Below are 16,986 nucleotides of genomic sequence, written 5' to 3'. Positions count from 1 at the left end.
ATTACCTACTGTACCTGGTGACATTCAGGAATTGTCGGAGGCCTGCTATGTGCCAAGTACCATGCAAGGATTTTTGGAGACTTAGCTCATTTGGCTTTCTCAATACCTAATGTGGGTATTGTTAACGCCATTTTAGGGAAGAGGAAATACGTTCCAAGAGCCCTGTTTCCCAAGTTCAATAACTATTAGCGGCAGTGCGAAGATTCAAACCCAAGTTTGTCTAAACTCAAAGCCCATTTGCTCTTTCCACTGGATCAAGGTCAATTTCAGTATGGAATGGAGAGGCCAGCAGAGTGGGGCCACATGTCTTAGAAAACAGAGGCTGAGGGGTGCCTGGGTGGCTCAGTCAGTTAAGTGGCCAACTTTGGCTCAGGTCACGATCTCACAGTTCACGAGTTCGAGCCCCGCGTCGGGCTCTGTGCTGACAGCTCGGAGCCTGGAGCCTCCTTCAGATTCTGTGTCTCCCTCTCTCTCTGCCTCTCCTGCACTCGTGCTCCGTCTCTGTCTCTCTCTCTCAGAAATAAACAAACATTAAAAAAAATTTTTTTTTAAATAAAGGAAAGAAAACAGAGGCTGAGAGGGAAACAGAGCTCTGGCTGAGGGACTGTCCCGTTGCGCCTGTTGTCCTGTTCTGCGGCTCGGGCACTGACTCCCCACAGCCCTCACTCAGCGCACTGCCTCCCCAACCCAACCTCCTCTAGGAAAATGGGGCTAACGAGGAACACAGTAATATGACACTAGCAACAAGGCCTGAGGTTCTGTGCGGTCATTTATCTTTCGAGTCTCCGAGCATTTTACGAGTATCACCTGTCCCAGGAAGGTTTAAAAGAGGCTGAATTTAGGGCAATGCCAATAATAATAATAACAGCTTACAGTTACTGAGCGTTTACTGTTCCTGACATCGTGCTGCCCAGACCTCGTGTGCATTCAATCACGTAAACCTGAAAACAAACCAAGTTTTCATCAGAGGTGACCGACACTGAGACTTTAAGAAAGTAACATCCAAGGGGGTCACACAACCGGCAAGTGTGGAGGGACCCACGCCAGTTCTCTCAAAGAGCTTGAACTGACTCTGCCGTGACAAAAAGTGCATACTGGATACCTCCCCAACGAAAACTTAGGGACACACCTAGAAATGTTTCAGAAAGCAGTCTATCACACAAGAGGGAAGGCGAGGCCAAGGGAAGGCAGCCCTGGGTGTGATGGGTCCTGAAGAGCACCCCGAGAGGCCAACAGTCAAGGTTATCTTTTTTTTTTAATTTTTTTAAAGTCTATTTACTTATTTTTGAGGGAGAGAGAAAGAGAGAGCACACACAGGAGGGAAAGAGAGAGAGGGAGAGAGAGAATCCCAAGCAGGCTCCATGCTGTTAGCACACCACCCCACACAGGGCTCCATCCCACGAACCATAAGAACATGACCTGAGCCGAAAGCAAGAGTCAGATGCCCAACCAACCGAGCCACCCAGGCAGCCCAAGGTTATCTTTACTTAGAGTTTGAAGCTGCATCAGCCGCTTGCCCCGCCTGCCTGTGCAGGACCACCTGGAGTATGTGAGCCCTTGGGAACACACCAAGACTTTCCAAGGGATAGCTGGGCATTAGATTCCATTTAAGGGACCCACCTGTAATTCTAGATGCTTGTCTTAGCCAGTCTGAGCTGCGAGAACAGAATACCATAAACTGAGCGGCTCATAAACAATAAAATTTATTTCTCGCAGTTCTGGAGACGAAGTCTAAGATCGAGGCACCAAGAGATTCCTTGTCAGACAAGAGCCCACTTCCTGGTTCACAGATGAGCCAGCCATCTTCTTGCCGCGTCCTCACTTGGAGGGAAGTCGTGAGGGCACTGTCTGGGGTCTCCTTAATAGAGGCACTAATCCCATTACCTGATTCTCTCCTAGACGTTCGACCTCCAAACACCATCTCATTGGGGGTTAGGATCTCTGCATCTGAAGGAGTGGGGGGCAGGGGCAGATACAGACATTCAATCCACAACAGCTCTCCTTGCCAATCCTTTGCTTTTAACTGAACTGGAGGAGGTTATAACCAAGTTGCCAGCCAACAACTTACTAAGTACAATTTTAATCAGTCATAAAATCATTTTTGACATATTAACTCATAAGGAATTTTACAAATTGAGTGACATTACTTTAACAAAACTCCATCCATTCCCATCTGTATAAGCAAAATTCTTAGCACTTACACATATAAATGTCTCTTTCTTGCAATGACTATTATTCATCCAAGGTTATATGGGAAAAGCAGCCTGACCCACCTCATTAAAAGATGTCTTTCCAGTAAAATGGAATAACTGTCAAAAATTGTAATATATTTATTGTGGTGGGAGCTAGTGATGCGGGAGATGGAAGAATTCACCCAAGGCAGAACAAAAGAGATAGAAGTTTATTGAATACATTGCAACAGAGTAGTGGGCAGGACAACCACAGAGATTCTGTCTGCCAGGAGGTGGTGGTGAGGGACTATAGCAATAGGGTAGAGTGAGGGAATATGGGATGTATGGAATTTTCCCTTTTTTTGGTAATCTTAAGAACTGTGCCCGGTTGTAAGTAGCCCACTGATGGGTGAAGGCCTAGGGCTTAATGAATCTGGCTGCATCAGCTTGGTGGCCGGTGGTTACCGTGGGCCCTTCTGCCTTGTTCAAATTTCCATCACTAAAAGCCTCTACAGGCTGGGTGGCTCAGTTGGTTAAGCCTCCGACTTCGGCTCAGGTCATGATCTCACAGTTTGTGGGTTCAGGACCTGCATTGGACTCTGTGCTGGCAGCTCAGAGCCTGGAGCCTGCTTTGGATTCTGTGTCTCCCTCTCTCTCTGCCCCTCCCCTGCTTGCACTCTGTCTCTGTCTCTGTCTCTCTCTCTCTCAAAAATAAAACAAAACGTTAAAAAAAATTTTTTAAAAGGAAAGGAATGATACAAATTTCTGTCTTAGAAGAGCTGCTTCCCATGTTTTAAAATGATCAGGATAGGAGGGCTGCCTGACTGGCCCAGCCAGTGGAGCCTGCAACTCTTGATCTCAGGGTGTAGAAATTACTTAAGTAAATAAAACTTTAAAACAAAATAAAATGATCAGGATGGGTAGCAAATTGCAATGGTATGCAGATCTCCATGGATCTATTTAAGAGTGATGTAATCATTTTGTTTTGGAATGTCAATATTGAAAATGCACTAGAAATTCTACCCTCTGTAACTATGTCAACTGATGATGTCAACTGATGATGAAAAGTTTCCGCTGTCAACTTAAAAATGCGGGGACAAGTCCATCATTTTTCAAAGTTCTTTTTAAAAGCAAAGTGCACAGTGAGATTGGAAGGCCACAGGCGGGAGCCCCGTGACTCTCAACACAGGCACATGGGGAGGTAGATCCAAAAGAGTTAAGTGTAGTGGGAGTGACCTCACCTCAGGGAGAGACTGGAGCCTGGCCTCGTGCTGAATCTTGTCCCCTGCTTCCCCATCGGGTGGCATTCTGTGACGCAGATGGCTTCTCTAAAAGGCCATTTCCCCCTCCCTCTTATGGGGTTGCTAAGCCTATATAATCGCCTTCAGAGTCAACAGCTCTGAACCTCAGAATTAGACTCATCGAAGGGTCTGGTTAACAATGCGATTTCTGGGTCCTCCTCAGACCCATGGAATCATGTTTTCTGGAGCTGAGAAAGAAACTGTTCCCAACCCAAGCTGGCATGGCATGGTGTGGTCTGGTACGAACAGCTGTTTCCTCCCAGAAAAACTTGGCATTCCTGAGAAAACACTGAGCAATTGTCTGACGGACTTTAACTGGCTTAAGAACCTTTTCTGAGAACTTCACCTAGCCTATAACAGTCTTGGGAGAAGCCTACAGAGATTTAACCAGTGCCGGGAGGTTCTAATAACCTTCAACCAGACACTCTTCAAAACTCTTGCTGTCCACAGTCTAACAATGACCATCGAACCCAGCACAGTGTGACAGAAATATAATGCCAGTGACCAATGCTTTTAAAAAGTAAAATAAAAGTCCCTACAACCCAGCAATTGCACTACTAGGTATTTATCCATGGGATACAGGGGTGCTGTTTCGAAGGGACACATGCACCCCAACGTTTATAGCAGCACTATCAACAATAGCCAAAGTATGGAAAGAACCCAAATGTCCATCGATGGATGACTGGATAAAGAAGATGTGGTAAATACATACCATGGAATAGTACTTGGCGATCAAAAAGAATGAAATCTTGCCATTTGCCACTACGTGGATGGAACTGGAGGGTATTATGCTAAGTGAAATTAGTCAGAGAAAGACAAATATCATATGACTTCACTCATATGAGGAGTTCAAGATACAAAACAGATGAACATAGGGAAGGGAAGCAAAAATAATATAAAAACAAGGAGGGGGACAAAACGTAAGAGACTCTTTAATACAGAGAACAAACTGAGGGTTGCTGGAGGGGTTGGGGGTTGGGGGAAGGGCTAAATGAGCAAGAGGCATTAAGGAAGACACTTGTTGGGATGAGCATTGGGTGTTATACATAGGGGATGAACATTGGAATCTACTCCTGAAATCATTATTACACTATATGCTAACTAATGTAAATTAAAAAATTAATTCAAATAAAGCAAACTAAAATAAAAGAAGTGAAATTAATTTTCATAACACAGTTTAGCTCAAGAAATGCAAAATATTATCATTTCAATATGCAATCAATATAAAAATTATTAATGTGATATTTTACATATTTACTTCCTCAAAAGCTGGCATGTGTTTTATAGTTACAGCATGTCGCTATCAGACTGGTCACATTTCAAGTGCTCAATAATCACGTGTGGCTGTGACTCTCACATTGGACAGCAGAGATTTAATTAAAAAAAATTAATTTCAGTATTTTACTTATCTTGGGGAGACAGAGGGCAAGCAGGGGAGGGGCAGAGAGAGAAGGAGACACAGAATCCAAAGCAGGCTCCAGGCTCTGAGCTGTCAGCACAGAGCCCGATGCGGGGCTTGAACTCACAGACTGTGAGATCATGACCTGAGCCAAAGTCGGACGCTCAACCGACTGAGCCACCCAGGCACCCCTTCTCCTGAGTTATTGACCTCAACAAGGGGATACCAGACTCCTGACTCCAGGCCCTGCTGCGTGTCCCAGAGGTCTTGAGCATGTGCTTTATACGTGGAAAAGCTCAGTAAATGGTGGCTGATATTTTTAGGTAGCCTGGATTTAGAACCAGGTTCTACCATTCAAAAGCCATGTGTTTCAGACACATGATGAACCTCAGGTTTTCATCTTCACTTTTTACTTTTTTTTTTTAAGTAGGCTTCATGCCCAGCGTGGAGCCCAAGTCGGGGCTTGAACTCACGACCCTGAGATCAAGACCTGAGCTGAGATTAAGAGTTGGATGCTTCACCTACTGAGCCAGTCATCCTTTTTTTATTTTTTTAATTTTTTTAATCTTTATTTATTTTTGAGAGAGAGAGACAGAGTGTGAGCAGGGGAGGAGCAGAGAGAGAGGGAGACACAGAATCCGAAGCAGGCTCCAGGCCCTGAGCTGTCAGCACGGAGCCCGACACGGGGCTGGAACTCACGAACCGTGAGAGCATGACCTGAGCGGAAGTTGGACGCCCAGCCGACTGAGCCACCCGGGCGTCCCAATGAGCCACTCATCCTTAAATATAGGGATAAAAATGCTCCTACTTCATAGAGTTGGACCCATTAGGTCAAGTCCCCTGGACCATCCCTTTACCCCAAAAGGGCAGATGTTAAAAAAGCCCATATACCATGGCAAACCACGGGCATCTCAGCCAAAGAAAGTAGAAGGGGATTTTCACAGAGTTTGGGGCATATGCTGAATGGTTCGGGGAACGAACAAGGGTAAGCAGGAGCAGGTCTGGACTGAGTGCCATCGTGAAGTAAGGACAGTTTGGTAGCTGAGTTTTGCAGGAATCTTTGTCCAGGAGGCAGGAGGAACAAGAGTGTTACTGGTAACAAAGTAGTAATGATTCAAAAGAGGGGTTATCGGGCCTTCAGAGCATTGGTTTAGGCTCTGTTAGAAACTTGAAGTCTGATGACCCTCGGGGCTAGGGAGTGAATTCAGAACTTTGTTTCCTCGCTATAAAATGAAGCTAGGGGCACCTGGGTGGCTCAGTCGGTAAAGTGCCTGACTTTGGCTCACGTCATGATCTCACGGTTTCTGAGTTCGAGCCCCGTGCCGGGCTCTGTGCTGACAGCTCAGAGCCTGGAGCCTGTTTCAGATTCTGTGTCTCCCTCTCTCTCTCTGCTCCTCCCCCACTTGTGCTCTGTCTCTCAAAAATAAATAAATGTAAAAAAAAAAAAAATTAAAAAAAAATGAAGCTAACTGTGGAACGTTGCATCCTGAAACCCTTCACTGGAAACTCTGCACTTAGGCTGGAGGTCAAAGCTGCCCTGTGTTCTGGTGACCTGCCTTGCTCAGAACCTTCAGGACCTTTTCTGAAAGGATCCCAAGTAGCAACATTTCTCATAGTCTATGATTTTATTAAATTTTTTTTTAACATTTATTTATTTTTGAGACAGAGAGAGACAGAACATGAACGGGGAGGGTCAGAGAGAGAGGGAGACACAGAATCTGAAGCAGGCTCCAGGCTCTGAGCTGTCAGCACAGAGCCCGACGCGGGGCTCCAACTCACGGACTGCGAGATCATGACCTGAGCCGAAGTTGGACGCTCCACCGACTGAGCCACCCAGGCGCCCCAATAGTCTATGATTTTAGACAATAAGATTTCTCAGCCCTGTGTCTTGACGTTAAATAATATCGCCATCAATTTTTATAGCTCATAGTCATAACAAGAGTTAAGTGAGATCATACATGCAAAGTGCCTGGTGCATAATAAGGGCCCAACAAATGTAGCTGCTGTTATTAGTATTAGGATCGGTGTTCATATTAGCGTTAGTGTTTGCATTAGCGTTATTCTTCCACGTTTCCTGTGAGACCGTTCCTTTCCTTCTGCCACACAGGCTGCTGCCAATTTAAAGGGGGACAGTTTTTAACTGAAATCTTAGCCCACGCTGGATTGCTCCTTAAAGAAGCATCGCCAAGGCTCCTGGGGCAGGACTTGCCGTGTTCTAACACTGTCCACAGCAGAGGTTGTCTTTTTATGAGTGATCGCTGCTTTCTTTTTTTTTTCATTCATTTATTTGAGAGAGAGAGAGAGAGAGAGAGAGACAGTGCAAGTGGGGGAGGGGCAGAGAGAGAGAGGGAGAGAGAGAACCCCAAGCAGGCTCCAGCAGAGCTGGAGGCAGGGCTCCTTCCTCGCACTGCACCGTGAGATCACGACCGGAACCGAAATCCAGAGTTGGAAGCTTAACCGACTGAACCACCTGGGTGCCCCGGCTGCTTTCCTTTTCCGAGAATTCTGTCTTTGCCGTCAAGGTGTCACTTCTGGACCGTGTTTTGTTTTTCATGTACAATTTGCCTAAAGGCTCCTTGGGGGAAGAGAACCTTATTTTATCAGGAGCCAAGCACACGTGTCAACCCTGCCGCACTAGATCAGAGTCACTTGTCCAGACCACTTATGTGTGCACACACACGCACACATGCACACACACGCACACAGACTATCAAAGGCTCCCCAGGTTCTGTTGGCTCTTTTGTTTCCTCTACAACACCCCCACCTGGACCCCCCACCTCCACTCTCCTTCGCACCTGAGGAAACAAAGTCGTTTTCAGTGTCTTTGTCAGACGGGTTCTTCCAGCTCCATGACCTTCTTTCTCTGACGGGAGCACCTGGTTGCCCTTCTTGCTCTCAAGTGCAGTGATACTGGGGTTAATAACATAACATTTTATTTATTTTGAGTGCCTTAATTCATTTTAAACAAACTGCTTATTTTTCTACACGCATCTCGTCAGAAAAAAAAAAAAAAAACTCTACAAAGAAGAAGGATCCAAATATCTCCACAAGCAGACCCCGCATATGTCACCAACGTGTTGGCATTCTTCCTGGCTTTCTCCCTACGTGTGTGTTCTTTTGTCAAGTCAAAACTGGGGGCGGCCGGGTGGCTCAGTCGGCTGAGCGTCTGACTTCAGCTCAGGTCACGATCTCGCGGTCTGTGAGTCTGAGCCCCGCGTCAGGCTCTGTGCCGACAGCTCGGAGCCTGGAGCCTGTTTCGGATTCTGTGTCTCCCTCTCTCTCTGACCCTCCCCGTTCATGCTCTGTCTCTCTCTGTCTCAAAAAATAAATAAACGTTAGAAAAAGCAAACAAACAAAAAACTAGGATCACTTTTCTTTTTTAACATTTTTAAAAAAGTTTATTTATTCATCTTGGGAGAGCACGCACAAGTGGGGTAGGGGCAGAGAGAGAGAGAGGGAGAGAGAGGGAATCCCAAGCAGGATCCACACCGTCAGCACAGAGCCCGACTCAGGGCTCACCCATGAACCTCAAGATTGTGACCTGAGCAGAAATCAAGAGTTGGACACTTAACTGACTAAGCCACCCAGGCACCCCAAAATTAGGATCACTCTGTTGGCAGGGTTATAACTTTTTTTTTTCACTTAGCAAGAATATACCACAAACATCATACTCAAATAGATTTTGGGGTTCTTAAACATTTTTCTTAATGTTTATTTTTGTGTGTGAGAGAGAGAGAGAGAGAGAGAGAGACAGAGTGTAAGGGTGCGGAGGGGCAGAGAAAGAGGGAGACAGAATTCGAAGCAGGCTCCAGGCTCTGAGCTGTCAGCACAGAGCCGGGTTCACGGCCTGAACTCACGAACTGTGAGATCACGACCTGAGCCAAAGACGGATGCTTAACCGACTGAGCCGCCCAGGCGCCCCTCAAATAGGTTTTGGCACCGTGATTTTAAGTGACTACTTATCATTTATGAATTGGATTTGCAGTGTTCGAAGACCTGGTAGTTTTTTCTTCCTCCTTGGGATGTTTTCTTCAAAACCAGAAACACCACCCTGAGCAGGTGAACAGTAGGTTGCAAAAGGTTTTGAAGCATGGGACAGCTGTCTTCAGTTGAGACTGCACCCCAGGGCTGCGGAGATTGACGGATACTCAAGTTCATGTGAGGTGAGCGGCCAGCTTGGACAAGGAGACGGATAAGGAGATCTAGGGCAGGACTCACTCTAGAAAAGCTGCTGTAAGGTGACAGACCCGGAGGCAGAGGGCATTGCGGAGCGGAAGCAGAGGGGGAGCCCGCTGCTCTGTGCAAATGCCTGGTCCCTTTCCTGGAGAACCGCGTGGCTGGCTTCCTCCTGCCTCTCAGGCTCTGGATGCCCTGGCCTCTTTGTCATCAGCACCGGGCCCTCTGGGAGCAGCTGCCTACAGCGCACCTGCTGGAGGCAGGCCCTTGGTGTCCCCAGGGTGTTCCATGCTCCGCGATGGGGATGAGGTGGAGAATGTTTTCGCAGGGAGCGTTTTTGGTTAATTTGTTAATTTGTTGTAGGACAGGCCAGCAAAGGCGAAAACGCACCAACAAACAACAACAGCAAAGAAAACAAGGATTGATCATCTACACACAGAACTAAAATTTCTGGCCCTACGGGCTTTTTTGCAAGTTTTTTGGTTTTGCTTCCTTCCGTTTTATTTTGCTTGTGCAGTATTTAAAAACCAAAGTAATAAATTCCTAATATTTTATCTAAAACCAAAGTTATTGGGGTGCCTGGGTGGCTCAGTCAGTTGACTGTCTGATTCTTGATTTCAGCTCAGGTGGTGATCTTATGGTTTGTAAGATTGAGCCCTGAGTTGGGCTCTGTGTTGATAGTGTGGAGTCTGCTTGGGATTCTCTCTCTCTCTCTCTCTCTCTCTCTCCTTCTGCCACCTCCCCCCTCAAAGTAAGAAAATAAACTTTTTTAAAGTCTTTAAAAAAATAAAATAAAATAAAATAAAATAAAATAAAATAAAAGCGTCTGGAGATATGCCTTCCAACTGGTTGGCTGTGGGTACTGACCAAGTCACCACTCCCTCCAACCACTGATCATTCCTTCACCCCACTGCCTGGCCCCAGGGATTTGAGCTCAGGACCCTTGGTTATAGATCCACAGAATGTCAGGAGGCCATTTAGTCCAGAGGTTTCCAAACCGTGGGTCTCCACCTACTAGTGGCTCTTGAGATCACTTTATTTTTAATGAACTAGAATGGAAGAGTGAGCATGAGAGAAGATTCTAGGCTCTCAAAGGACACCGTAGGTACAGTGTAAGATGTATGACTACAGTGAAGGGCAGTCAAGAAGGCTCAAGAATGGCTGACCTGGCCTAGTCCTCTCATTGTACAGAGAAAGAAATTCAGGGCCAAAGAAGGTGAGTAACTGACCCAAAGTCACACAGCTGCTAGTCAGGGAGCTAGGAGGAGGAACTGTAGCTCCTGACCCCAGGCCACCAGCCTTGCCTAAGGGTTGGGACCACTGGACGCAACTGTGGTCAAACGAGGCTCAAGACCATCCTCCTGACTTGGGGGAAAAACCTCCCAGGTTCCCACCGCACCCTCCCTTAAGACAGTATTTGTCAAAGTGGGGGAACACCTATTCCATAATCAGCCCGGATGCTTGTGAAAGATGCAGTTCTGGCCTCAGCCCCTTACTAACCTTAGGCGAACCATCTGACCTCTCTAGACCCCAGTTGCCCACTTGTAGAAGGGAATCATGAGAGCACCGCATTGCAGGAATCCGAAGAAGTGCTCGCGTACAATTTCCGACATAATGGTGGTGACTGTTCCCTCTTAATTCCCAAGGATGACAAGCCAGCTACTGTTTTGAACCCTGGGGGGCAGAGATGAGCCAGCCGGTCCTCCTCCTTAGGGAGCTCACAGTCTAACCAGTGACATACTGAATCCTTCCTCTTCAAACCAAGGCTCCTGCTCCTAATGATTCAATGACTGTGCTGCTTGTGTTTTCCAGAACAAGAAACTATTTTTACCACAGAAAGGAACCTCTTCTGGTTGAGGGTGTTCCCTACGCGGTAGATAATAAAGCTGCCTCGGTTTCCTTATCTGTAAAGCGGGCTTTCTCCATTCTCAGGGTGAGGAGAAGCACATATATGGGCCGTGTGCAGAGGGCAGGGAAGCTCTCCGTGAAGGTGGCACTGGTGGGGACCAGAAGTCCTGGGAGCAGAACCCCACACCGGCTTTCCCTCGGGAGAAGCCCGGTGAACCTGGCTGGATCTGGCAGAGGGAGGACACCATGGCCAATGAAACAACCGGGTGGGAAACCCGAAGGCCCCGCCCAGCCCACCTGGCCAACACCAACAGGCAACCTCCTGCCCAGACCCGTCTCTGTCCAGAAGGGAGACGCTTCCCTGAGCCATCCCTCCTCTGAAACCTGCACCTTTGTCCTTCCTTTCCAGCTTCGACTTCCAAGCTGTAGGACACAGGGAGTTAGTTCTCCTGGTGTTTCCAGGCCCCAGGTGGCGGACAACCCAGCACCTTTGCTGGGACAGCTGCAGGGAGCACGATGGGGGGGCCGGGGGGTCAGGAGGTGCCGCCCCCGCCACCCACCCGTGGCACCAGCGACAAAGCCGTCCTTGTTTCCACCCTCCCGCAGGTGGCTTCAGCTACAGGCTGCCATTCGGAGAAAGGTCTCTGACTCATGCTTTCAAACGGGAGATGCGCCCCTCGGCTTTGGCAGGCTTTCTTAATTTAATGCGTTTAAGTTTGAATAAATGTAAAGTGATTATTTCAACTAATGAATGCAAATCGCTAACTTAACCCTCACACAGTCCTGTCCTTCTTAGTCCCAGTTGGCAGAGGAGAAACCCAGGTGGCCCCCAGCAGCAGACCCAGGACATCTGACCATCAGAGGAGATCAGTGTTTAACAGCATCCTTCTCGCTACAACAAGTATTTTCCTCAAGAATCGTGGAAGGAAACAAATAATAAGAATGGCCAGAAGAGAAACATAGACAGTGAAGTTTTTCTTGTATTAAACTTTGTATATCAATTATATTGATACATAAAGTGTATTGATATATATCTATATTTGATTTCACCTTTTTACTCCGTATCAAATTATTATAGCAACAATGTATGATTTGTTTTTAATTTTTTTAATGTTTATTTATTTTTGAGAGAGAGAGAGGCAGACTGCAAGCAGAGGGAGGGGCAGAGAGAGAGGAAGACACAGAATCCGAAACAGGCTCCAGGCTCCGAGCTGTCAGCACAGAGCTCGACGTGGGGCTCGAACCCACAAACCGTGAGATCATGACCTGAGCTGAAGTCGGTCGCTTAACCGACTGAGCTACCCAGGCATGCCAAGAATGTATGATTTGTAACAGAGAAAAACCATACACAGATCCAGTCTCCTAAGAAAACCACATGTTTATTTCTCCATCATCCACTGCCAGCCTCCAACCATATGTGCACATATCTCTACATGGCTCTAATGACAGGAAATCTTCTATTTTTATGCCTTCTTTTTGTTGCCTGCCATATTATAAGCATTTTCAACATGGCAATAAAATCTTTATAATGATGGTTCAAAGTGGCTGCATGCAACAAATTAGAAGTGTACCAAATGAACAACAGTGTGAGGGTGGTGGGGGTGATAACATAAACATAACGACTCAGTATTTTTCTGTTTCAACAACTAAAGCAATGCATCACATTGCTCAGTAGTAGAGATATAAAATCCTTTTTGTGAAATTTAAAATAAAACGTAAAAAACCATAAATATGACATTACAGAAGGAAACAATAGATGAAGTACTTTTTAATTTCTTCAACGTTTGGATACGTTTTTGCTTGTTTTGTTTTGTTTTACAAAAAAGGAAAAAACATGAAGAAATATTTCCGATTGAATGAATAAATGAGCAAGCACATGAACCAATGAACCAGTCCATTTGTTGTATCCTCTGGATTATCTCTGCTAAAAAATAAAAAAAAAAGTCTCATATTCTGTTACTGTAAGTTCCTGGTGCAGGCACACACACACACGCACACGCACACACACTGTTGGATTCAGACCTCTCATTTTCACGGACCCCTCCCCCCCACCTTACATTTATCACCGGATCTTTTCTTGCCGGAGGAGGACGAGTAGAAGGGAGCACCGAAGTATATGCTTAGTGCGCCACCCAGTGGTAGAGTTGCATTGCACGCAGTCTCTAGAGCTGTGACAGGTCACAGATGTCAGAAAGCTGTTAAATGCTCTGAAGCAGGTGTTGTCCCTCATTACCGAATCCATTTCTAAGCTTCTAACAAATGTATGAGCCCGGATCCATTTCTAACCTCTACCAACGTTTTTATTGTAATCTGAAAGAGGACTATGTATCTGAGCAACAAACTATCCACATGGAACCAGTGAGAACAGAGCTTGGCATTAACATTAAATAAACACACCGAGAAATCAATATAACATGTGTCTGTGATAGTGCAGGGGGGCATCTTGGCATAGGGCAAGCCGCAACTGACAAAACTTCAGGGAGAAATAGGTAGGCCGACAATTGTGGTTTGAAATATTATCACCCTCCTCCATGGTCAAGCAGCATAATTGATAAGACTGAGCTATTAGATGTCTATAACCCTCATACCTGGAACAAATAAATACACATTCTTTTTGAGAGATGCAACATTTAAAACAATATGGTAAGCTCATAAATCTACAGATTCCAAAGGATCCTTACCATTCAGACTATATTCTTTGATGACAAAGCAATAAAATTAGAAATGTATGACAAAAGAGACTTTAAAATCTAAAGAGAGGCAAAAGTCTAGGAAATATTTGGGGGGGGGGTTGTGGAGATAATAACTTCAATTTTTTAAGAAAAAGTTTGGTGATTGGGGCACCCGGGTGGCTCAGTCGGTTAAGCGTTCCACTTGGGCTCAGGTCATGATCTCAAGGTCCATGAGTTCGAGCCCTGTGTCAGGCTCTGTGCTGACAGCTCAGAGCCTGGAGTCTCTTTCAGATTCTGTGTCTCCCTCTCTCTCTGACCCTCCCCCACTCATGCATGCTCTGTCTCTCTCTGTCTCAAAAATAAATAAACGTTAAAAAAAATTTTTTTTTAAAAGAAAAAGTTTGGTGACCTCTAAAAGAATGGAAATACAATCTCATGGTTTCCCAACTAGACAAGAAAAAAAAATAGAGATTATAGAAAATTGGCAACATTTTCAATCCGAATGAAAGTAGAATGAAATAAAGAGGAAGAACGTTAAAAAGATAAAACAAAATGAGACAGTGGAAATAAACCCAAATGTATTAATAATTGTAAGAAAGATAAACATAATAAACTCAGATATTGAAAGAATTTATCGCATCAAAGTCCTAAAAATCCAATAAAATTCTACTTACGAAAGAGACCTACAACAAAACAAAGAAATTGGAAATAACCAAAACAAAGACCAAAAACAGAGAAATTGGAAATAAAGGGATGAAAGGGTGGCTTAGTAGCATAACAGAGACAAATAAACCATATGGTATTTAAAAAAACCTGAATAATAGATGAAGGGGAAGAGTACATAATAAAAGAATACGCCATTAAGAAAAGAGGACATCATAAACCTTGGCAGATCGAATAACATAGCTGAGTCCTTCAAATATGCACATGGATTCTTTAACCCTCCTCCATTCAAAAGATGGAGCCTCACTCCTCCGCCTTGAAAATGGGCTGAGCTTAGCAACTCACTTCTAATGACCAGCGTGTGGAGAAGTAACAGAATGTGGCCTCCGAAGCCGCATCAGAAATGACCTCGCAGCTTCCGCCCTGCACATAATCGCCCGCTCTGGGGAAAGCCCGCAGCCATGCCATGTGGACACTCCAGCAGCCCAGAGGGGTCTGGGCAGGGAGAGAGACCACACCAAGCTGCCAACCACGGGAGTGAGCTTGGAACCAGCCCTCCAGCCCTGGGCCGCACCTGCAGAGGACAGCGGCCCCACAGAGAGACCCCAAACCGGAACCACCAAGCTAAGCCGTTTCTGAATCTCAGACTCAGAAGCTGTGAGATTATATTGTTGTTTTAAGCCATTCAGTTTGGGGGGGGGGGGGTTACTTGCTATGCAGGAACACACAACTGATAAAATGGCCTCAAGTTGTGGAAAGCAAAAACAGCCATCGTGACAAGGAGAAATAGACAAATCCCTAAGCCTCGTGGCAGATTCTAACAGCCTCTATCATATATGGATAGATCGTGCAGAAAAAAAGTGTAAGTATGTTGGAAGATAGTAGTACTGTTAGCTCATAGTTACTGAGAACTTAGGTGCTGAGCACCATTCAAAGTATTTTTGCTTGGATATAGAAACTTGCACCAAAAAATAGAGAGCATACATTATTTCAAATATCAAAGAGCACCACAAATATTGACCAGTTATAAGATCACAAAGAAAATCTCAATGTATTTCAAATAACCTGTTGTACTAATCACTGTCTCTACTAAATACAATGCAATTAAATTAAAAAGCAACAGGGGGCCTGGGTGGCTCTGTTGGTCAAGCGTCTGATTTCGGCTCAGGTCATGATCTTGAGGTTAGTGAGTTTGAGCCCCGTGTCGGGCTCTGTGCTGACAGCTCGGAGCCTGGAGCCTGCTTCAGATTCTGTGTCTCCCTCTCTCTGCCCCTCCCCCCTCACACTGTCTCTTTCTCTGTCAAAAATAAATATTAAAAAAAATTTTAATTAAAAAAAGTAAGAAATTTTAATTGAAAAAATAAAATGGAGCAAATATGTGCAAAACGCACATCAACAAAAGACCTGTATCTACAATAGAAAATAACTCTGAAAACTTAATTAGAAAACAAAGAAAACAAGCACATTTTTTAAAGGGGCAAAAACTTTGAACACTTTATCAGAGAAGATAACTGGATGGCAAAGAAGCACATGAAAAGATACTCAATGTCACTAGTCAACAATGGAAACAACCCAAAGGTCCTTCAACTAGCGAATGAATAAACAAACTGGAACAGCCATCTGATGGGATGCTATTTGGCAACAAAAAGGAAGGACTTATTGATACACATAATAATGTGGATAAAATCAAATGCATTATGCTAAACAGAAACCAGTCTCAAAAAGTAAGTCATATATGGTTCTATTTATATGACATTCTGAAAGTGCACTTTTTAATTTTTGCTTTTTTTTTTTTTTTGCAGAGCCCAACACAGAGCCCAACACTGGGCTTGAACTCACAAACCTGAGATCAAGAGTCCAATGCCCAACCAACTGAGCCCACCCAGGCACCCCTATATGACATTCTGTAAAAAGCAAAACTATAAAGACAGAAAACGGGTCAGTGGTTACTAGGAGCCGGGGCAGGGGAGGGGTTGGCTACAAAGAAAAACAGAGGAATTTTGGAGGAAGATGGAACATTTCTTGATCGTGGCAGTACTTACATGATTTTCTTTTTTTGGCAGTTACGTGATCGTATGAGTGTCAAAACTAAAAGCTAAAAAGGAGTGCATTTTACTGTATATAAATGATATGTTAATAAATCTGAGTAAAATAAACAAAACCAAGGAAATAGATCAACTTCTGGTGATACTGCTCAAGATAAAAGACAAAGTCACACAAGTTTAAACAAATTTTAGGAATTGAGAAATATAATTACAGACCTGATTACAGATAATAAAACTTTAAAAATCAAAACACTTTACACCAACAAATTCGAAAATATATATTAAAATGGTAGCTCACTTTCCAACCCGGGCCTGGCAGGGTGGCTTCCGCAAAGAAGGATGGAGAGAAGAAGAAGGGCCGTTCTGCCATCAACGAGGTAGTAACCAGAGACTACACCATCAACATTTCACAAGCACATCCACGGAGTGAGTTTGAAGAAGCATGCCCCTCGGGCACTCAAAGAGATCCGGAAATTTGCTGTGAAGGAGACGGGAACCCCAGATGTGCGCATCGACACCAGGCTCAACAAAGCTGTCTGGGCCAAAGGAACAAGGAATGTTCCATACCGTATCCATGTGCGGTTGACCAGAAAACGTAACAAGGATGAGGATTCACCAAACAAGCTCTGTACGTTGGTTACCTATGTACCTGTCACCACTTTCAAAAATCTACAGACTGGTTTTTTTTTTTTTTAATTTTTTTTTTTTTAC

General features: G+C 44.9%; 1 pseudogene; it reads left to right on the top strand.

Moving 5' to 3' along the window:
- Positions 1–14,691: 14,691 nt before the first annotated feature.
- Positions 14,692–16,986, top strand: LOC128316175 (60S ribosomal protein L31-like; annotated as a pseudogene).

This window comes from Acinonyx jubatus, chromosome B3 (genome assembly GCF_027475565.1).
Source record: "Acinonyx jubatus isolate Ajub_Pintada_27869175 chromosome B3, VMU_Ajub_asm_v1.0, whole genome shotgun sequence".
Taxonomy (NCBI): Eukaryota; Metazoa; Chordata; class Mammalia; order Carnivora; family Felidae; genus Acinonyx; species Acinonyx jubatus.
The sequence above is the reverse complement of the archived record's forward strand: the minus strand, read 5'-3'. Positions and strand labels throughout refer to the sequence as shown.